Source organism: Bos indicus x Bos taurus, chromosome 7, assembly GCF_003369695.1.
Source record: "Bos indicus x Bos taurus breed Angus x Brahman F1 hybrid chromosome 7, Bos_hybrid_MaternalHap_v2.0, whole genome shotgun sequence".
NCBI lineage: Eukaryota > Metazoa > Chordata > Mammalia > Artiodactyla > Bovidae > Bos > Bos indicus x Bos taurus.
The window spans coordinates 38,709,858-38,732,613 of NC_040082.1; the positions used below are offsets into that span (position 1 = coordinate 38,709,858).

Below are 22,756 nucleotides of genomic sequence, written 5' to 3' on the forward strand. Positions count from 1 at the left end.
TTTTCACTCTCCTCTTTCACTTTCATCAAGAGGCTCTTTAGTTCTTCTTTGCTTTCTGCCATAAGGGTGGTGTCATCTGCATATCTGAGGTTATTGATATTTCTCCTAGCAATCTTGATTCCAGCTTGTGCTTCATCCAGCCCAGCATTTCGCATGATGTACTCTGCATATAAGTTAAATAAGCAGGGTGATAACATACAGTCTTGATGTACTCCTTTCCTGATTTGGAACCAGTCTGTTGTTCCATGTCCAGTTCTAACTGTTGCCTTTTGACCTGCATACGGATTTCTCAGGAGGCAGGTAAGGTGGTCTCGTATTCCCATCTCTTTAACAATTTTCCATAGTGTGTTGTGATCCACACAGTAAAGGCTTTGGTATAGTCAATAAAGCAGAAGTAGATGTTTTTCTGGAACTCTCTTGCTTTTTCGATGATCCAGCGGATGTTGGCAATTTGATCTCTGGTTCCTCTGCCTTTTCTAAATCCAGCTTGAACATCTGGAAGTTCATGGTTCACATACTGTTGAAGCTTGGCTTGGAGAATTTTAAGCATTATTTTGCTAGCGTGTGAGATGAGTGCAATTGTGCGGTAGTTTGAGCATTCTTTGGCATTGCCTTTCTTTGGGATTGGAGTAAAAACTGACCTTTTCCAATCCTGTGGCCACTGCTGAGTTTTCCAAATTTGCTGGCATATTGAGTGCAGCACTTTCACAGCATCATCTTTCAGGATTTGAAATAGCTTAACTGGAATTCCATCACCTCCACTAGCTTTGTTCATAATGATGCTCCCTAAGGCCCACTTGACTTCACATTCCAGGATGTCTGGCTCTAGGTGAGTGATCACACCATCGTGGTTATCTGGGTCATGAAGATCTTTTTTATATAGTTCTGTGTATTCTTGCCACCTCTTCTTGATATCCTCTGCTTCAGAATGGTATCCCCTACCATTCTGTCCTTTATTGTGCCCCTCTTTGCGTGAAATGTTCCCTTGGTATCTCTAATTTTCTTGAAGAGATCTCTAGTCTTTCCCATTCTATTGTTTTCCTCTCTTTCTTTGCATTGATCACTGAGGAAGGCTTTCTTATCTTTCCTTGCTGTTCTTCAAAACTCTGTATTCAGATGGGTGTATCTTTCCTTTTCTCCTTTGCCTTTCACTCCTCTTCTTTTCTCAGCTATTTGTAAGGCCTCCTCAGACAACCATTTTGCCTTCTTTCATTTCTTTTTCTTGGGGATCATCTTGATCACTGCCTCCTGTACAATGTCACAAACCTCTGTCCATATTCTTCAGGCACTCTGTCAAATCTAATCCCTTGAATCTGTTTGTCACTTCCACTGTATAATTGTAAGGGATTAGATTTAGGTCATACTTGAATGGTTAGTGGTTTTCCTTACTTTCTTCAGTTTAAGTCTGAATTTGGCCATAAGTAGTTCATGATCTGAGCCATAGTCAGCTCCCCGTCTTGTTTTTGCTGACTGTATAGAGCTTCTCCATCTTTGACTGCAAAGAATATAAACAATCTGATTTCGGTATTGACCATCTGGTGATGTCCATGTATAGAGTCTTCTTTTGTGTTTTTGGAAGAGGGTGTTTGCTATGACCAGTGCATTCTCCTGGCAAAACTCTGTTAGCCTTTGCTCTGCTTCATTTTGTACTCCAAGGCCAAATTTGCCTGTTACTCCAAGTATCTCTTGACTTCCTACTTTTGCATTCCAGTCCCCTATAATGAAAAGGACATCTTTTGGGGGTGTTAGTTCTAGATGGTCCTGTAGGTCTTCATAGAACCATTCAGCTTCAGCTTTTTCAGCATTACTGGTCAGTGCATAAGTGCATAGACTTGGATTATTGTGATATTGAATGGTTTGCCTTGGAAACGAACAGAGATCGTTCTGTCATTTTGGGGACTGCATCCAAGTACTGTATTTCGGACTCTTTTGTTGCCTATGAGGGCTACTCCATTTCTTCTAAGGGATTCTTGCCCACAGTAGTAGATATAATGGTCATCTGAGTTAAGTTGGTATAGAGGGGCAAAAGCATTTGCCAGATCACTACTGGTATATGCCAAGGGTTATGCTGATTCTCTTTGGTAGAGTTACACATCTGAAACAGTTGCTGCAATTTGAGTCATCATCTGTGCAGTTTACAGTAATCCATAGTCATTGTCCAGATCCAACAACGTTATGCACAGGAAAAGCAGGTGAATTTAAATGGGGATGTGATACATATTAAGCCTGTGCTGCTGCTGCTGCTGCTGCTGCTGCTGCTGAGTCATATCAGTCGTGTCCGACTCTGTCCGACCCCATAGACGGCAGCCCACCAGGCTCCTCCGTCCATGGGATTTCCCAGGGAAGAGTACTGGAGTTGCCACTGCCTTCTCCAATTAAGCCTATGATAGTGACACTAATCTCTTCACTTTCCTCCAGAAATGTGGTAACTGATTTTGGTTTACTAATCTGGTAGGGAGGGGCTTCCCTGGTGGCTCAGCTGGTAAAGAATCCGCCTGCAATGCAGGAGACTCTTGTTCAGATCCCTGGGTCAGGAAGATATATTGTAGAAGGGCATGGCAACCCCCTCCAGTATTCTTGCCTGGAGAATCCCATGGACAGAGGAGCCTGGCGGGTTACAGTCCATGGGGCGGCAAAGAGTAGGACACAACTGAGAGACTAAACACACACACCCTGATGGGGAAGGGACTTTCTAGGGACTTCTACTTGGCCCTCTTTACCGTAATAGCCCTCACTCCATGGGTCAGAGAGTGAATCAGGATTCTGCCAGGAATTGAGAACGTCTATTCCAATTACATATTCACAAACTAGAGATATAACCACTGGGTTCACAGACCTGCTAGGCTCTCTGTGATTTTAGCCTGGGCCAATACTCCTCTCATTACCTGACCACCACCAGTTCTCACTGCAACTGGACGACCATTGCAGTACTTTGGTCCCAGGAATTAGCGTTAATTCAGGGTGAGTGCCTATTATTTAATCCCTAAAAGATCTGAGGATTTCCTTTTTTCATAATACTAAGTCACCTATTAAAGACTACAGGTCTCTGAGGAAGTATTGAAGGAAGTCTCTAGTATATACTTGTGGCAGTGTTGTGGTGTTCTTTTTTTTTAAAATTAAAAAAAATTTTTTTCGGCTGTGCTGGGTCTTCATGGCTGCACGGGTGTTTCTTTAGTTGCTGAGGGTGGGGGCTATTTTTTGCAGTGTGAAGGCTTCTCACTGAAGTGGCTTCTCTTGTGGAGCACAGGCTCTAGGGTGCACAAGCTTAAATAGCTGCAGCTTCCAGGCTTAGTTGTTCTGTGGCATGGGGGATCTTCCCAGATCAGTGTCAAACCGGCATCCTGCATTGGCAGGCAGATTCTTTACCACTGAGCCACCAGGGAAGCCTTGTGGAGTTCTTAAGGGAACTCAACATGTCCTTCAAACCAGGGACTCTGGATCTGACAACTGACTTAGGTCTAGAAACTGGAGGAGAGATTCTGATTCTCTCCATAGTGACTTTAATCAGATTTCTGGGCATCAGACCTTGTGCTTTTTCTGTTATAAAGATCAAGCGGTGCTTTACTAGACTGTCTATCTATTCCATTCCTAGATGTACCGTACCATTTCGCTGCTGTTTTAGTCAGGGTTCTCTAGAGAAACAGAATCAGTAGTATTGATTGATTAATGATAGGAATTGTTTCACACAGTTACGGAGGCTGCCAAGTCCAAAGTCTACAGGGTGAGCCAGTAGACCATAGGGCCAGGAGAGCCAGTGCTGCAGTTCCAGTCCAAGGACAGCCATTTACAGAATGATCTCTTGCTTGAGGGTAGTCTTTTTGTTCTATTCAGGTTTCCAGCTGACTGGATGAGGTCCACCCACATTTTGGAGAACAGTCTGCTTTACTCAAAGCCCGCCTCATCCCAAATATTCATCTCATCCAAAAACACCCTCACAGAAACACACAGAATAATGTTGGACCAAATATCTGGGCACCTGGTGACCCAGCCAAGTCAACACATAAAATTAACCACCACAGCTACTATCAACAATCCCTGTGGGTCAAAACAGTCTGATTTCCATTTTGTCTCTGCTGTGCTCTAAGTGCATCCACCTTATCCCTCATGATGGAACATTGCCATGTGGCCCTCGCTACTCCAGGATCCTGTCGACCCCACCAAAATCCATGAACTCATCTCAGTGGCAGCACCTTCTACCAGCCCACAGAGAACAGCCACCGCAGGGATTTCTGAGGATATCGGTGATCTCCTCACTTATGTATTGCTCAGTATCTCAGGGAAGGGGTGTCCTCTGGGCCCTCTTGAATCATATAGCACTGGGGGTAGTGGGTGAGGGAAGTTCAAATGTCATACATACAAGTTTACCAACATTTCTGTCTCCCCAAATCTCTGAATTCCTTTCTCTTCATTGTGCCAGGGAAGTTCTGGGATCTCAAACTCATTATATGTAGGTCACTGTTCAGTCCAAGTTCTCCAAGTAAGTGAATGCTTACACAAGCTAACATATTAAGTCCAGAATCCCTGATAAGTATACCCAATCAGTGCCTTTGGCCTGTTATATCCCGCCTTTTTTGGTCTAATGCTCCTAGAATCCCATTCCCACATCTATTCACCAGGTTTCTGCCTATATAAATTAGAAAAATCTTGTAGTTCTTTTGGATTATACATTCTTTCCTCCAGGTTCAGACTTTGTACTTGTTGCCTTGGAATGTGCTGGATCTGACCCTAGTTATGGGTCTAGTGGCAGCGAAGAGCAGTAAGGTAGGGCTTAAAGAGTATAGGTGTCTCCTTCAGTCACCTGTCTCAGGTGAGGCTATTCCAGGGACTTCAAGCAAAGGAAGCCCAATCTCAGACACAGAAGGGGAAGGCTCAGAGTGACTTAGGGGTTAAGATTCTCAGTTTCATCTGAGTCCACCTGGACGTCCTCATTCCAAGTCCAGAGGACACTTCCCCAATCCTCATCCTGACTTTCACTGTGGGACATCAGCTGTGAACTCAATCTACATTAAATTCTGCAACCTTCACAATGAAATCCTGTGTCTGAGTTAGTAACTCTGATGGATCTGGGATACCTTTAGGGGCTGTCATAGACCCTCTCTAGTTCTCTGATTGGGACTTGAGCTGAGATGTTAAAGGGCTGAGTGTGTTTTCTTTCTGTAAGCACTCCAGAGCACTCAGAAGGAGGCATCTCACCCCACAGTCCTTGTAGTCATTGTTATTCCAGCAGCCACTTGGGTCCCCCAGTGTACCTGTCGAGTCTGGCTCAACAAGCCAGGGTTTCCTGAAAGCGCGATACGGCAAAAGAATAAGAAAGACACAAGAATTGAAAGCAAGGGTCAGGGGACCAACACCGCTCCGAGGTGAAGGTGCCCAAACTGATCAAGTCAGCTTTATTAGATGTTTTCAGGCAGGGGAGTACGTGCAAGGGAGAACGTGCTCTCAGAAGCATATGGAGCCATATGGCTGTTACACATAGGCTAGGAATGTGACATGAAGATTAAGAAAGATTTACTTTTAACTAACAATCTATGTTGCTGTCTAAATAACAAAGCTCCAGATACAAAACACATTTGACTCAGAGACACCAGGTCATGGAACAGTCTGATGGCTTCCCACCTCCAGGCACACATCCTGCTTTCAAGATGTTTTTCTGTTCCCTCTGGACTTAATCCAGGAGTCATATGTCTTGAGGTATCTTGTCTGCAAGATTGATAATGCTTTTGCATGCCTTTCCTGGGGTCTGCTTTTTCTCTCTTGTACTTGCTTCCTACATCTCCCCCTTTTTTTTTCAGCAAGCGAAGTAATTGTAAGAAAGGCTAATTTTTGTTGGTGATGTTGTTGTCATCTCGCTGTTCTTCTCCAGACTACACAGAAGCAAAAGAAAACAATTAAAATTATAGCACAGGTTAACATAATTCAATATCCATAGGCCTTGTTCTGTTTAAGAGGATTTAGAGAGGATATACCATTAGTAACACTGCTGCTGCTGCTAAGTCGCTCAGTCGTGCCCAACTCTTAGCAACGCCATGGACTGGAGCCTACCAGGCTCCTCCATCCATGGGATTTTCCTGGCATTAGTAATAGTATCAAGTAAATTAGATCTAGAAATTATATCCAACTTTTTATTAAAGGTTTTTAATATATCATGTTGTATATCTTGAATATCTAGAGAAATATTTTCTTGATTTAATAAATGTTGCTTGATTTTGTCCCAATTAAACCTTGACTGATTGTATTTATGTGCTGTAACACAAAAAGAGGTGTAATTCCAATCACATTTTAATCTTAGCTGCTTTTGTAAACTAACCAGTTGATCTCCCAATAGTATTACTATCTGTTGGAGATCAGCCACCTGAGAAGCTAATTTTCCATCTATTTTTTGTTGAGTGGACCATAAAATGTCAGCATCCTTATGCCATTCTTGTACAAACTGTACTACTTGAACAGATTGATGTAAAGCTACTCCAGCCACCACAGCAGTGGTAGTGATAGCCATAATACCTAAAATAGCAGCTATAAGCATTCCAATGAATCTTTTGGCACATTTTAAACCTTTAATAATTTATTTAATGGCATACAGTGTAGGACTTTCTTGCCAAGATTCTTTGTAAATCTATTGGTATCCAAATGTCCACTCTAGTTTTAAGAATACTCTGTAAGCTGTCACTGGATGGGATAGTATTATTTAAACATGTGTAAAAGGAACACTGTAAACAATTTTACAAGGACTGATGCTAAAGCTAAAACTCTAATACTCTGGCCACCTCATGTGAAGAGTTGACTCATTGGAAAAGACCCTGATGCTGGGAGGGATTGGGGGCAGGAGGAGAAGGGGACAACAGAGGATGAGATGGCTGGATGGCATCACCGACTTGATGGACATGAGTTTGAGTAAACTCCAGGAGTTAGTGATGGATAGAGAGGCCTGGCGTGCTGCAATTCATGGGGTCGCAAAGAGTCGGACATGACTGAGCAACTGAACTGAACTGAACTCAAACAATTTATAAGTCCTGTAATTTTATCATAATTAGCTGGACTGACCATGAATACAAAAGGAAGTCTAACACAAGCTTGGATATTATGAGTAGAGTTTTTTGTAAAAGTTGCTTTAGGATCATTTAAAATATATTCAGTGTATCACCCGTTCCATGTCTCAGGAATTTTCAAAGCCATAGGTATTTTCCAGATCTCATTATTAATAGGATGATATTCATAATATTCATAATAGGATCTCATTATGAACTAGATATGGAAAGGGAGGGGCAAATCTTACCCCATGCAAAACCAAAGGTTCATTACCAAATGTATTAAGAGTCCCATTAAAAAGCAGAGATATTACTTGCCAACAAAGGTCCATCTAGTCAAGGCTATGGTTTTCCAGTAGTCATGTATGGATGTGAGAGCTGGACTGTAAAGAAAGTTGAGCACTGAAGAATTGATGCATTTGAACTGTGGTGTTGGAGAAGACTCTTGAGAGTCCCTTGGACTGCAAGGAGATCCAACCAGTCCATCCTAAAGGAGACCAGTCCTGAATGTTCATTGGAAGGACTGATGCTGGAGCTGAGACTCCAATACTTTGGCCACCTGTTGCGAAGAGCTGACTCATTTGAAAGGACCCTGATGCTGGGAAAGATTGAAGGCAGGAGGAGAAGGGGACAACAGAGGATGAGATGGTTGGATGGCATCACTGACTCAATGGACATGAGTTTGAGTAAACTCCGGGAGTTGGTGATGGACAGGGAGACCTGGCGTGCTGCAGTCCATGGGGTCTCAAAGAGTTGGACACAACAGCAACTGAACTGAACTGAACTGAAGAGTCCCTTGGTATACCCAAGGACTGGGGATATTGGTGTCTTTTAATTTTGGAGTCCCTCTGGGTCCCCAAACAATTATGGGACCTTCAGTAGTATTGATCAATAGATGGCCTTCTGCTCCTTTACAATTATTCCATTGTATCCAATCTTCTATTCCATGTCCTATCCTCATAATACATTCTGGAATATCAGGAGGACTATAATGTATTATGTTATTTTCCTTTTCTAAAAATGTGAGAGCGGTTACAAGGAAAAAGGAAGTCTTATCATCTTTAGTAGATTTAACAACAGATAACCATTTTTGGATAATCTGTTTTTAAATAGATCTCTCCATGTCCAATGCAAATAGGGGTACTTTCAGACCCAATAGTGTAATTATTTAATATATATCCTGCTTCTTTTGGTTTATCTGGGAAACTTTGATCATAGGGGCTGGGAAGCCAAGTTGAGTCATTGACAAAAATGGGAACTGTTGAATCTTCCCATGTAACTGGTTGTAATAGAGGTGGGTTAGGGACATAGAAAGAAAGAAAGTGAAGTCACTCAGTCATGTCCGACTCTTTGCAGCCCCATGGACTGTAGCCTACGAGGCTCCTCCATCCATGGAATTTTCCAGGCAAGAGTACTGGAGTGGGTTGCCATTTCCTTCTACAGGGGATCTTTCCCACCCAGGGATCGAACCCAGGTCTCCCGCATTGCAAGCAGACACATTTACCGTCTGAGCCACCAGGGAAGCTCACTCCCAATATTAATAATTGGAATTAGCCTGTACGCTTACTGCCATTGTTAACAATGTTACCATGGCCAAGAACAGGCTGTCAGGTGTTTTGGCAAGTTTTCGCCTATGTACTATCTTTTCAGCTTCCTGGGATAGCTTCTTTATTTGTCCCCATGTTGGTAGAGTGGTGCTCTGTGTCCGTTTAGTTTTGGATGGACCTGGTCTAAGTATTAATTGAGACCTGGCTCCAATCGGTGGCTCAAACGGGGGATCTATGTCAAACCATGTTCTTTTCTTTCTAATACCAGATTTTTCATTTTGGGATACAGGGATGTTCATTGTCCTCTGTCAAAATAAGAGCATAACCTCGTCCTTGTTTAAGCATAAGCCCTGTTTTCCACTGTTTATCATCCTTCCACATTATTTTTTGGTGAACTGTCTGTGTTTGTTATTTTTTACCAGTTATTTCATGAGATGTTTGTACTTCATCCCAATGTACTTCAGCTGCTGGCTTTTCATTACTTCCCCTAATATAAATAAATAATAAATTTAATATAAAATAAATAAATTTAATATAAAAAGGGCTATAGCAAGTTTATTTTTAGGGAAGTTAGGCCCTAATGCATACCTCTTTCTCCCTTTTTGTTTTAATAATATTTGTTTTAATGTGTGGTGGTCTCTTTTTACTGTCATTTGACCTTGAGGATTATGGGGAATTCCAGTTATATGTTGAATTGACCAATCTTCAAAAAATAATTTTTAAGTATGGCTTTTATACACTGGGCCATTATCTGATAGTTTTGGGGAGTCCCATATATGCAAAGGCTTGTTTAAAATGAGAAATGCAATGGAAAGTAGTCTCTCCTACATGATATGAAGCAAAAATCATTCCTGAAAATGTGTCAATACATGAATCAGTCCAGAATTTCCAAAAGATGGCATATGAGTTACATCTGTTTGCCATATAACATTGGGGTATAATCCTCAAGGATTAACGCCTTCTGGTAAAGATGGGATGATGTTAGTTTGTTGACATGTAGGGCATTGTGGCAATGGCACCCCACTCCAGTACTCTTGCCTGGGAAATCCCATGGACGGAGGAGCCTGGTAGGCTGCAGTCCATGGGGTCACTAAGAGTCAGACACAACTGAGCGACTTCACTTTCACTTTTCACTTTCATGCATTGGAGAAGGAAATGGCAACCCACTCCAGTGTTCTTGCCTGGAGAATCCCAGGGACAGGGGAGCCTGGTGGGCTGCCATCTATGGGGTCTCACAGAGTCGGACACGACTGAAGTGACTTAGCAGCAGCAGTAGCAGCAGGGCATTGTGAGATGATGTCACAGCAACGATGTTTGTTGCCGTGAAATTTGAAATTTATATTGTTGTCTTCTTACATTGTATGAGTTAATTCATGAAATTGAGTGGGTGTCATAAAAGAGATAAGTCTGGTATCTATTGTCTCATTATCAGCCACTAATGGTCCAGGAAGTTGGGAATGGGAACGAATATGGGTAATATAGAAAGGATAAGTCCTATTATTTATTACTGATTGTACTTTTTAAATATTTGATATATTATTAAATTGGACGTAGGGATTGTAATCAATCTGAGATGTGACTTTTATAGCATATTGGGAATCAGAAACAATATTAATGGGGGCATTTATATCTATCAAAACAGTAAGAATAACATCTAATTTAGCTTTTTGTACAGAAGAATATTGGGATTGTCAAATTTTTTCTATAGGGCTGAAATATCCAGATTTAAAATCTTTGTTTGCATCTGTAAAATAAATATCAGCATCTTTTATAGGGTCTGATTTAGTAATCTTGGGTAGTATCAGGGTATGTTTTTTTAGAAAATTAATAAGTTTAGATGACGGAAAATGACAATCAATATTACTTATAAAATCAGAGAGAGCCATTTGCCTTTCAATATTTTGCATATATAAATTTCAATTTATTCCTTTGAAAGAGGGACTATAATATTATGTGGATCATATCCGGGAAGATGTTGAGTACGATTATGTATTTTAAAAATCAGTTTGCTGATCATATCTATATAGGTGGTTAGCAATTTTACTTGTTTATGAGGTAAAAATACCCATTCAAATATAGCTTCTGTTAACATTCTCCATTTTCCTGATTTTTTCTTTATAACAAACACAGGAGAATTCCAGGGGCTAGTAAATTCTATGACATGTCCCAATTCTTTCTGTTCATTAACTAATGTGGTTAAACCTTCTAGTTTTTCTTTTGTTAAGGGCCTGAACTCCAAAATATGCACCAGATCAATTGTTCTAAAGAAATGTTAACGGGGCGGGGGTGGGGGTCAGGGGGGATTGGCGGCTGCATTCCTATCAGCTTGCTGACTAGCCTCATCTTGTCACCATCTCCTAAATTGTAAAAATTCAGAAGTAGTTAAACAGGTCCTAGCAACCATCTCCCAATCATGAGGGATCAATCTTTCTGCCTGTGACACACCTTGAATCAATCCCATAGTATAAAGAGAATTAGTTCCATATTGAGTACAAGCCTGTTTGATCTCTTTAATAGTTTTGAAAGTAAAGGGCTATAATCATAATTTAATCCTCTATGTGGGAATTGAGGTCTGGGTGGAACCTGTGTCACTATTACAGGAAGAGCTAAAGTATCTTCATCACCTTGTAACTGAGCCATACGAACTCCCCTATGAAATGGAGAGATCAGATTGGGAAGGGTTACTTGTGGCTTTAACATAAAGCCATCATCCCAAGGAGTCTCCAGATCAAAAGGAGGAAGCTCACCCAAGGGGTGCAGATGGGCGAGCTGTTCTAGCAAACAAAATTTGTTCATTACTTCCATAACATTTCCCTCTTTTAATTTTTGCTTTTAAAGGTTTTTTCTCCTCCTCTGAATCACTGTTATCATATATATGTAACTCTTCTAATTGTGTCTCTGTTTGAGAAGTGGAATCATCAGACTCAGAGACCTTGGATTGTAGTGGACCCAAAGCTGTGAGAATGAGATTTCCTAATGACCATACTGACAAGGGTATTTTTTCTCTACTTTCATAAGCTCGGCGCAAGCAATGCACTACTTCTTGCCATTCTTTATACCTTAAAGTTCCTTTAGCTGGATCAAGCCAATAGCAATGTTTTTCAATAGCAGAAAATAAGTCTAACAGCAGACTGAGAGACTTGCACTCCCGAGCTTTTCAACAAAGTCTTTAAGACTGGCATATATTCTGCATGCTTAGAAGGATTTTGCCCCATTGTTACCCTCATTCACAAATCCACGGGGGTGTACTTACCAAGTACTTCATTCGTTCATACACGGGGGTGTACATACCAAGTACTTCATTCGTCCACTGCACCAGCTGGATTTCCCTGTGTTCTCCACTGCTCTGAGCTGAGCCTCATAGGCTGATTTCACTTTCAGATCCCTGTTCGGCCGCCACTTTGTCGAGTCCAGCTCAACAAGCCAGGGTTTCCCGAAAGCACAATACAGAGAAAGAATGAGAAAGAGACAAGAATTGAAAGCGAGGATCAGGGGACCAACACCGCTCCGAGGTGAAGGTGCCCAAACTGATCAAGTCAGCTTTATTAGATGTTTTCAGGCAGGGGAGTACGTGCAAGGGAGAACGTGCTCTCAGAAGCATATGGAGCCATATGGCTGTTACAGATAGGCTAGGAATGTGACATGAAGATTAACTAAGAAAGACTTAGTTTTAACTAATGATTTAGGTTGCTGTCTAAATAACAAAGCCCCAGATACAAAACACATTTGACTCAGAGACACCAGGTCATGGAACAGTCTGATGGCTTCCCACCTCCAGGCACACATCCTGCTTTCAAGATGTTTTTCTGTTCCCTCTGGACTTAATCCAAGAGTCATATGTCTTGAGGTGTCTTGTCTGCAAGATTGATAATGCTTTTGCATGCCTTTCCTGGGGTCTGCTTTTTCTCTCTTGTACTTGCTTCCTACAGTACCTGCTTTAGGAGATTTTTTTTTTTTTTTTTTGGCTGCACCTTGTGGCATGCAGGATCTCAGTTCCCCAACAAGGGATTGAACCTATACCCCCTGCAGTGGAAGTCCCCAGGAGGCTCCTTATCACAATAATCTACAGCCAATAATTTGATTAATCAGGGCCACTCCATGCCATGAGTTACTAGCATCTCATTTCCATGACAAGGAGTTCAACACTGCACTCAAGTCTAAAGACAAACCCAAACACCTAAAAAAGGGGGTCTGTTTCCTGAGATCCCTTGTTCCAATTTCTGCATCAGTCAAGGTTCAGTCAGGAGACACAAACGCCACCAGTTACTTTTGCAGAAAGAACTTAAAGAACTGTCAACCAGGTATCAGAGAAGACAATGGCAACCCACTCCAGTACTCTTGCCTGGAGAATCCCAGGGATGGGGGAGCCTGGTGGGCTGCCGTCTATGGGGTCGAACAGAGTCGGACACAACTGAAGCAACTTAGCAGCAGCAGCAGCAACCAGGTATTAGAGAACTAGAAAGGTAAAAGGAATACTGTAGTAAACACAGAAAGCAGTTACCATCCCTAGGGCTTGGAAAATAGGAGAATAGCTCAGGATTAATAGAATTTAGAAGCTTGGATTAGGGGTCCCATGGAGCTGGGACAGAGAAGGCATTAGCCAGCTGATACATATATTTTCTTGGGCTGCAAAATCACTGCAGATGGTGACTGCAGCCATGAAATTAAAAGATGCTTGCTCCTTGGAAGGAAAGGGGTGACAAACCTTGATAGCATATGCAAAAGCAGAGACATCACTTTGCCAACAAAGGTCTGTATAGTCAAAGCTATGTTTTTTCCAGTAATTATGTGTGGATGTGAGAGTTGGACCATAAAGAAGGCTGAGCACCGAAGAACTGATGCTTTCGAACTGTGGTGTTAGAGATGACTTTCACGAGTCCCTTGTACTGCAGTGAGTTCAAACCAGTTAACCCTAAAGGAAATCAGTCCTGAATATTCATTGGAAGGACTGATGCTGAAGCTGAAGCTCCAATTACTTTGGCCACCTGATATGAAGAACTGACTCATTGGAAAAGACCCTGATGCTGGAAAAGATTGAGGGCAGGAGGAGAAAGGACACAGGATAAGATGGTTGGAAGGTATCACCGACATGAGTTTGAACAATTCCAGGAGATAGTGAAGGACAGGGAAGTGCAGTCTGTGAGGTTTCAAGGAGTCAGACACAACTGAGTTACTGAACAACAATAACAGGTATGTCTGAAGAAGCATAATGAGGCTGGTTCTGAGATTGTGGGAAAAATGTAAACTTAAACAAGCTGCTCCTACAGGAAATAAATGTCATTCCCAGGGTGAGGGACTGTTGCTTGGGTGAGGCTGAGAGTAACAGAAGCAAAACAGAAACAAGCAAGCTCTTTGCGACTCCTTTAGACTCCTAATTCTCTTCTAGAGCCCCCTACAGGCGGACTAACAGAAGGTCCAGTGGCAGAGGAGAAATGTCCTTTGCAGAGTCCCAGCCCTGACATCACATAGCTCAGTTTGAAACTAAGACTACGGCTTAATATCAATCAACTGTGTGTGTGTGTGTGTAGCGGGAGTGGGGTAGAGTGGAGGGGTTGTTCGTGTGTGTATGTGAGTTTCTGTGTGTTTTATAAACCATTTAAAAATAAGTTCCCAACATCATGATTCCTCCCTCCATACCTCAGCATGCATCCGCTAAGAATAAGGACGTTATCCTATATAACCACAAAACCACTATTCACACACAAGAAAATTATCAATAATTCCCTGCTAACTGCTAAGTCACTTCAGTCGTGTCCGACTCCGTGCGACCCCAGAGACGGCAGCCCACCAGGCTCCCCCGTCCCTGGGATTCTCCAGGCAAGAACACTGGAGTGGGGTGCCATTGCCTTCTCCCAATAATTCCCTAATATTGTCTAATACTCAGACCATATTCAGACTTCTTCCAATTGCCCCCCAAATATTTTTTATTCCTAATTTTTTAAACCTCTTTTTAATATTTCTATGACATTAATATTTTGAAGAATGCCTCACTCTCTGAACTCATTGTTTTCTCCTGTTTTGTTTACCGAGTGTCTCTATTCCCTACGCTTTCTGCTAATCAGAGGTCAGGTGTGAAGGTTTAATTATAGTCAGGTTAAACCCTGGATGTATCATGTAAACGTCAGGTTTCATGCACTTGGTAATGCTAAATTTCCGTCCTTAATTAACAGAGTGGCCACCAAATCTCTCCATTATAAAGGTATATTTTTCCCTTTGAGGTTTTTAAGAGCATGTTTTACTTTTAAAATGTGAAACAGATATATGGTAAATTGAGACAGTACAGTGAAGGCTGTACCTCCCACCCCATCTCAGCTCCACAGTTCTCTTCCTAAGAGGTAGCCACGGCTACCAGGTTACATGTCTTTAAAGAGTGGTTAAAAATGTGTGTGCACATAAACTTTTATCTTCATAATCAGTAGCACATTAGACAGACTCTTGTGTGCTTTTTAAATTTATCATACCTATAATAAAGTGGATGAGATGTGTAGAGTTAAGTGTCTTCTGAGTATTTCTTAAATCTGCAGAAATCTTTTAAAATACAAGACTTAGAGAAATTAATCTCTTTCCACATCATAGCAGCTAACAGAATAAAACATTTCTTTCTAACCACAAGGTAAATCTCATTTATGCAGTTTCAACAAGCCTCATTCCCTCAATCTGGGATGTCTGCGCTTCCTCTCAGCCAAAAGGCAGGGACATACCCTGTATTTCACATATTCCCTCCCAAAATTATGCTGGCAAAGCATGGCAAAGATTTGCCTCCTATACTCATAGGCTACTTTCTCTAAGCTTGATTCTACAAACCAGAAGGCTCTAGACTTTCTTAACAGAACATCTCCCTCAAATCAAACGTTTGTTCATTTTTCGATCCACAAACTGAGTTGAGAGAAATCTCATCAAAAGGTTTTTGCATCAGATTCCAAAATGAAGTCTCTCCAACTGAAGCCTTTCAAGTTACATCTGGAAATTGGTTGGATCTTTTCTGGGTCATTTCCCATTGAATAAGTGGTGTCTATTTTGGTCTGACTTCGTTTGTGCTGGGACTGTAGCTGGCTCAGGCCTTTAACTTTCCTGAAACCTCAGACCAGAAAAGCCCCTTAGAATTCTCTGGTTCTTCTTTTTCTTCCCATGAAAACTATGCTTGTTGAAGCCCTCTGTCCAGCTAAACATGGCCAAGAAGAAGGAACTTAAGCCTGGGCAAGTTCTGAGCTCTCATCCCAGTGCTGCCCCTCTCTCACTGTGTGACCTTGGGAAGACAGTCTTGCTTCTGCACCCCAGTTCATTCAACTGTACAAGAGGGGAGATACTGTCCCAAAAGTGGAAGGCTGCAGCAGACTGTTCTTTGAGAATGTTTTTTTTTTTAAGTAAGTATATAATTGTCGGGTGAGGCGGGGGGGGGGGGGGGGGGGGGGGCGGGTATTATTATTAGCTCCCTAAACTCTCTGCCACATCCCCAGATCTGACTCATCTATCAGAGCAAAAGAATTTCTAAGAAGCACAACACAGCATTTTTTTATTTTTTATTTTATTGAGTGTTAAGTAAATGATATCTATTGTTTTAAAAATCAAATTTTTCCAAAAGACATAAGAGAAAAGATACAACTCTCTCTTATTGCTATTTTCCAGTTCCTCTCTCAGAGACAACTTCTGCTGTTAAAACTTTTTGTATATCCTCCTAGAGACAGAATATGCTCATATATCCATATGCACCTGTGTTTTCCTCACTTCTTATTTTAAAAATTTTTTTATTTATTTATTTTTGGCTGTGCTGCATCTTCACTGCTGTGTGAGCTTTTTTTTTTCTCTCGTTGTGGTGGGGGCTACTCTCTAGTTGCGGTGCACAGGCTTCTCACTGAGATCGCTTCTCCTGTTGTGGAGCACAGGCTCCGGGGCACACAGGTTTCAGTAGTTGTAGTTCTCGGGCTCCAGAGCACAGGCTCAGTAGTTGTCGTGCACAGGCTTAGTTGCTCTGTGGCATATGGGATCTTCCCAGACCAGGGATCAAACTCATGTCTCCTGCATTGGCAGGCAGATTCTTTACCACTGAGCCACCAGGGAAGCCTCTCCTCTTCTTTTTTAAGTTTGAATGGCAGCAAACTATACACACCATTCTGTTCCTTATTTTTATAACTAAACAGTATGTCTTGGAGAAAATTCCGTAACAGTATATAGAGTTCTGCCTGTGTGTGTATGTGTGTGTATACATACATACATATATATATATATATATATATATATATACACACACACACACACACATATATATAATTCTTTCTTTAATTAGTCCCCTATTGCTTAACATTTAGATTGTTTCCAGTCTTTTATTAGTTCAAACAAGGTTGCAATGGATACCCTTATGAATATTTCCAGGATAAACTACTGGACATAGAACACCTATATTTAAAAAATAGTGTATTTTGAATTTTTATAAATCTGCAAAGCTTTCCTTGCAATTCAACTATCATCTTGTTTCATTCTAAGTGTTACAACTCCCAGGGCAGGGAATCTTCACTCCAGCATTGTGATCTTCCCTTGGGAAAGTAGCAAGTCTCCTTTGTGAACAGCTGTCTCCCCAGTGTTGCCACATATTAAGACCCCATCTGGAATGATCTCATTCTGGAGACTTCACAACCTCAAAGTCCCTTGTTGAATGTAAGCACTGACAACTTGGATCATGAACATTAGCTATTTGGAATGATTCAACAATCATTTTAAAACCCTCTTTTGTACCAAAATCTGAAAAAGGAAAGGTTGAAAAAGGCACAGAGGAAGACCAGGAAGGCCTGTATTTTAATCATGTGTGGAAGTCAAAAGATCTCGGGCTTTATCTTGACTTCACAACTAACTACCAAGTCACTGAAGGTCTCTGGATCTCTTTGTCCTTGTGTGTGAAGTGAAGACCTTGGACCAAATTATTTCTCAAGACCTTTCCTCCTTTGAGATTCTGAAGACTTCAGTTCAGTTCAGTTCAGTCGCTCAGTCATGTCCAACTCTTTGCGACCCCATGAATTGCAGCATGCCAGGCCTCCCTGTTCATCACCAGCTCCCGGAGTTCACTCAGACTCACGTCCATCGAGTCAGTGATGCCATCCAGCCATCTCATCCTCTGGTGTTCCCTTCTCCTCCTGCCCCCAATCCCTCCCAGCATCAGGGTCTTTTCCAATGAGTTAACTCTTCGCATGAGGTGGCCAAAGTATTGGAGTTTCAGCTTCAGCATCAGTCCTTCCAATGAACACAATCTTGATTCCAGCTTGTGTTTCTTCCAGTCTGGAAAAGGTCAGTTTTCATTCCAATCCCAAAGGAAGGCAATGCCACAGAATGTTCAAACTACCACACAATTGCACTCATCTCACATGCTAGTAAAGTAATGCTCAAAATTCTCCAAGCCAGGCTTCAGCAATACGTGAACTGTGAACTTCCAGTTGTTCAAGCTGGTTTTAGAAAAGGCAGAGGAACCAGAGATCAAATTGCCAACATCCGCTGGATGATCAAAAAAGCAAGAGAGTTCCAGAAAAACATCTATTTCTGCTTTATTGACTATGCCAAAACCTTTGACTGTGTGGATCACAATAAACGGTGAAAAATTCTGAAAGAGATGGGAATACCAGAACACCTGACCTGCCTCTTGAGAAACCTATATGCAGGTCAGGAAGCAACAGTTAGAACTGGACATGGAACAACAGGCTGGTTCCAAATAGGAAAAGGAGTACATCAAGGCTGTATATTGTCACCCTGCTTATTTAACTTCTATGCAGAGTACATCATGAGAAACGCTGGGCTGGAAGAAGCACAAGCTGGAATCAAGATTGCTGGGAGAAATATCAATAACCTCAGACATGCAGATGACACCACCCTTATGGCAGAAAGTGAAGAGGAACTAAAAAGCCTCTTGATGAAAGTGAAAGTGGAGAGTGAAAAAGCTGGCTTAAAGCTCAGCATTCAGAAAATGAAGATCATGGCATCTGGTCCCATCACTTCATGGGAAATAGATGGGGAAACAGTGGAAACAGTGTCAGACTTTATTTTGGGGGGTTCCAAAATCACTGCAGATGGTGACTGCAGCCATGAAATTAAAAGACACTTACTCCTTGGAAGGAAAGTTATGACCAACCTAGTTAGCATATTCAAAAGCAGAGACATTACTTTGCCAATAAAGGTCCGTCTAATCAAGGGTATGGTTTTTCCTGTGGTCATGTATGGATGTAAGAGTTGGACTGTGAAAAAGGCTGAGCACTGAAGAATTGATGCTTTTGAACTGTGGTGTTGGAAAAGACTCCTGAGAGTCCCTTGGACTGCAAGGAGATCTAACCAGTCCATTCTGCAGGACATCAGCCCTGGGATTTCTTTGGAAGGAATGATGCTAAAGCTGAAACTCCAGTACTTTGGCCACCTCATGCGAAGAGTTGACTCATTGGAAAAGACCCTGATGCTGGGAGGGATTGGGGGCAGGAGGAGAAGGGGACACCAGAGGATGAGATGGCTGGATGGCATCACTGACTCAATGGACGTGAGCCTGAGTGAACTCCGGGAGTTGATGATGGACAGGGAGGCCTGGCGTGCTGCAATTCATGGAGTCTCAAAGAGTCGGACACGACTGAGAGACTGAACTGAAATGATGATGATTTCAAATAGCGCCTTGATGTCACTAAACTCAAACTTGGGAAAAGAGGCAAAGAATTGGCTGCTGGCTCCAGAAAACCACCAGCAATGGATTCAAAGCAAGCATTTCCTTCAGCAAGCATGTCCTAAATTGAGAGGATTTCATGAAAGGGGAGAGATTTGAACCAGGGATTAAGGGAAATTGAATTAGGACACTTTTCAGGATAACTGACAGAAACAATCCAAACTAGCTCAAGCGGGGTGAGAGAACATAGAATGTGAATGCTTTAGCACAAGTCTCTGAACAAAAGGCTCTAATAACGTGGTCACAGGCTTGCAGCAGGCCCTCTCTAAGTGGCAGGCTCCGTGCCGGTGGTGGTCCAGGGCTCTGTACTTAGCGTTAACAGTTCAGAAGAGTGCCCTCCCATGGAGAGCCCATGGAAAGCCTGGCTGGCTTGGCTTAGATGGCTGGCTGGTTCACATCCAGCCCCTGGCTCTTAACTGGACACAGAACGAAAGGTCCACACACCTGGGCAGGCAGGGCACTGTTCCTCTACCACTCAAACACATGAGAGTCATCCAGTACAAATGCCCCAAAGGCCAGAGGGATGCTGGGTAGATAGGAGCATGCATTTCTATTAGAAATATGGGTAAGGCTTTGTGGAGGGGCAGGAGAGCAGGTAATAATTAGAGGGAGCTGCATAAGTGGAGGTGCAGAAACATACAAGGGTAAAGGTGCATTTGGGAGCCAGCAAGAAGACCACCTGACCAAAGCGGAGGGGGCGGGGAGCAGGAGGGGAGGCAGCAGTTTTCAAAGAAAGGTGACATTGCCCCTCTTGGGACGTTTGGCAATGTGTGGAGTTATTTTTGGTTGTCACAACTAGGCTTAGAGGCCTGAGTACTATCACCTAGAGAGTAGAGGCCAGCGGTAACATCCAACAGGGCACAGGACAGTCCCCACAGTGGAGACTCATCCAGCCCCAGACGTCACTAAGGCCAAGACTGAGGAACACCGTCACGTGGGAAGAGCAGGAGAAATGTCTGGGAGGATGACAAATCACAGAGGGCTTTCAGTTACCAAGGCACAAAAAGGCTAAGGATTGAGGCATTATCCTATGGCTGTTACACAGGGAGCAACAGGAAGATGTTGAGAAAGGCTCACATGGCTCTTACATACTCTGTTCCTGCTGCTTGACACCTCTCCGGCACTCCTCTGCCCTTGGCACAGCTGGCTCTTTTTCACTCCTGTGCGGCTCACCTTAAATGTTACCTACGTGAACAATCTTCCCTGACCTCCCAATCAAAATAAGTTCTCTTGCAGACTCCACACCATCATTTTCTCCCACAGTTCCCTCTTCTTTTCCTTCATAACTCTTACCATGATTTTGAATTCTGTGTTTATTTGAGTGCTGGTAAAGCATCCGTCTTTGCATAAGCAGAGACCTTGTGTATCCGTTCACAACTGTGACCCTCAACATCAGAGTGCCTTGTGCACTGTAGTTGTTTGACACAATCAATTCAATTGATTAGTTCATTTGAAGATTGATTATAGGATGAAAGAGGGCTGAGGGTAGGAGGTGGAATTGAAAGAGGAAAGAATTGCAGTCCTCTGGATTTCTTCCCTGCTTGTTCCACTGTGCACTTGTGTCCCTTCTCTGACTTTTCTGGCACCTGTACTTCACAGCATAACATATCAATTAGGGTTCAAGTGAAGAGATAAAACCCTTCTAGCTATTTTAAGAAAACGTGGAATTAATAAAATCAAGTGAGTTCAGAATCAGCACAGAGCGAGTTCTGCCTGGGCTTCCAGGAATGATTCCCAGAACACCAACCATAGTACTAGACCCCCAAACCCCCCTGCCCCACACACATCCAATCTGGAAGCTAGAGTTCAGGGTGACTGGCCCAGTCTCTGGCTATAGGAACACACCATCCTAGGTATAATCTTGAGACCAGGAGCTACCGTCAGAACGCCAGAGCCATGCTGTGCCTTTTGGGCTGATCCCAGCAAAATGGATTTCCCCCAGGCTGTTGCCTCCTCTCCAAACTCAATCAGTTTTTCTTCCTACTCAGTTTTGAATTCAGGTCTTGTACAAGCACACAGGACTAGCTAAACCTAAATCTCAAACAGGAACCCAGCAGCAAGGAGCCTAGCAAACGGGTTTTTAGTTTTCCAGCCATGGTATCATCAAGTCAATGGACATGAGTTTGAGCAAACTCAGAGAGATAACGAAGGACAGGGAAGCCTGGCATGCTGCAGTCCTTAGGGGTAGCTAAGAGTCAGACACAACTGAGTGACTGAACAACAACAATCTCTGCAGTATGAAATGGCACACTCATGAGAGGCCCACAGATGTGGAAAAGCAAATTTACCCTGTCAGGTACATGGCTGCCCCTATCAGACTATAATCCCTCTCTGGTCATCCGTATCTTAATGTACTCATCCCCTCTCATTCAACGGTGAGGATGTTCTCCAGACATGAATGAAACTGTGAAATGAACTGAACTAAATCAAAGGGGGAAAGCCTTCTCATTTTTTATAGCACATTGCACTACTCCTCTGACATACTGTATTTTATATCTTAGAGTAATTTGTACTCACATTCATTTCCCTGTAGACCAGAAGTTCATCTCTCTGTCTCCACATTCATAACAGGTAATACATGTTTGTGGACTGAATAAAAAACATAAACAAGTTAGTGAAAAGAAGTCTTGAGCCCCCATGTAGCTAGAAGTAGCTCCCAGAATAGCCATGTCATGAATATTTTAGATTTCCTGCTCTGTGAAACCATCACCACTGCAGAGACCCACAGGACAAGGGCCCCAGGAATCTCCTCGGCTTCAGGGGACCTGGGTTCCAGGGTACCTCCAAAAGTTGGGAAAACATCCACTCACATTAACGCAGCCAGTAAACACTTATTAGATGCCCGGTGCTAAGAGTGGCACCACTGCCTTTCCCTATACTGTTCATTAACCATTTTCTTGCCAACAAGGGCATGCCAGTGATCTCAACCTGAGTTACACTGGAGACCCGTGGGGGGTGAGATTCTTACCCTACCCTAGGAGACGGGCTTTCCTGAGCCTTTTAGATTCTGAATGGCCTCCAGGCATCCTTAGCCAGGTTCCCTCACCTTGTCTATTCCTGACATGTCTGGGAACAGACCAAGGTCCCGTTTCCTGTGAACTGAAACACTAACTCCACTTCACATGTTATCTTTCAGTCAATTTAGCGCTCTCACCCTCTCAAGTCCCCTACACCTAGACAAGTCCCCGCCATCCCTCAGGCTCAACTGAACGCTGCTTCCCTAGATCTTCCCCTGACCTCCCAGTTTCATATTCAGTATCTCCCTCTTCTGTAATACATTTCACATGAAACCACCTGAATCATCCCCACTAGATTCCATGTTCCAGAAGGCCAGGCACCAAGTCTATCTGGTTTACCTCTAGATCCCCAGGTGGCTCAGTGGTAAAGAATCTGCCTGCAATGCAGAAGACACAGGAGACATGGGTTTAATCCCTGGGTCAGCAAGATCCCCTGGAGGAGGAAACGGCTACCCACTCCAGTATTCTTGCCTGGAGAACCCC

At 42.7% G+C, this 22,756-nt stretch overlaps 1 long non-coding RNA gene across 1 annotated transcript; it reads right to left on the reverse strand.

Moving 5' to 3' along the window:
* Positions 1 to 5,323: 5,323 nt before the first annotated feature.
* Positions 5,324 to 12,928, reverse strand: LOC113895076. Its single transcript, XR_003511750.1, has 2 exons — positions 11,826 to 12,928; positions 5,324 to 5,864 (listed from the first exon to the last, which is right to left on the reverse strand). It is a non-coding gene; the product is annotated as an uncharacterized LOC113895076 (long non-coding RNA).
* Positions 12,929 to 22,756: the final 9,828 nt, after the last annotated feature.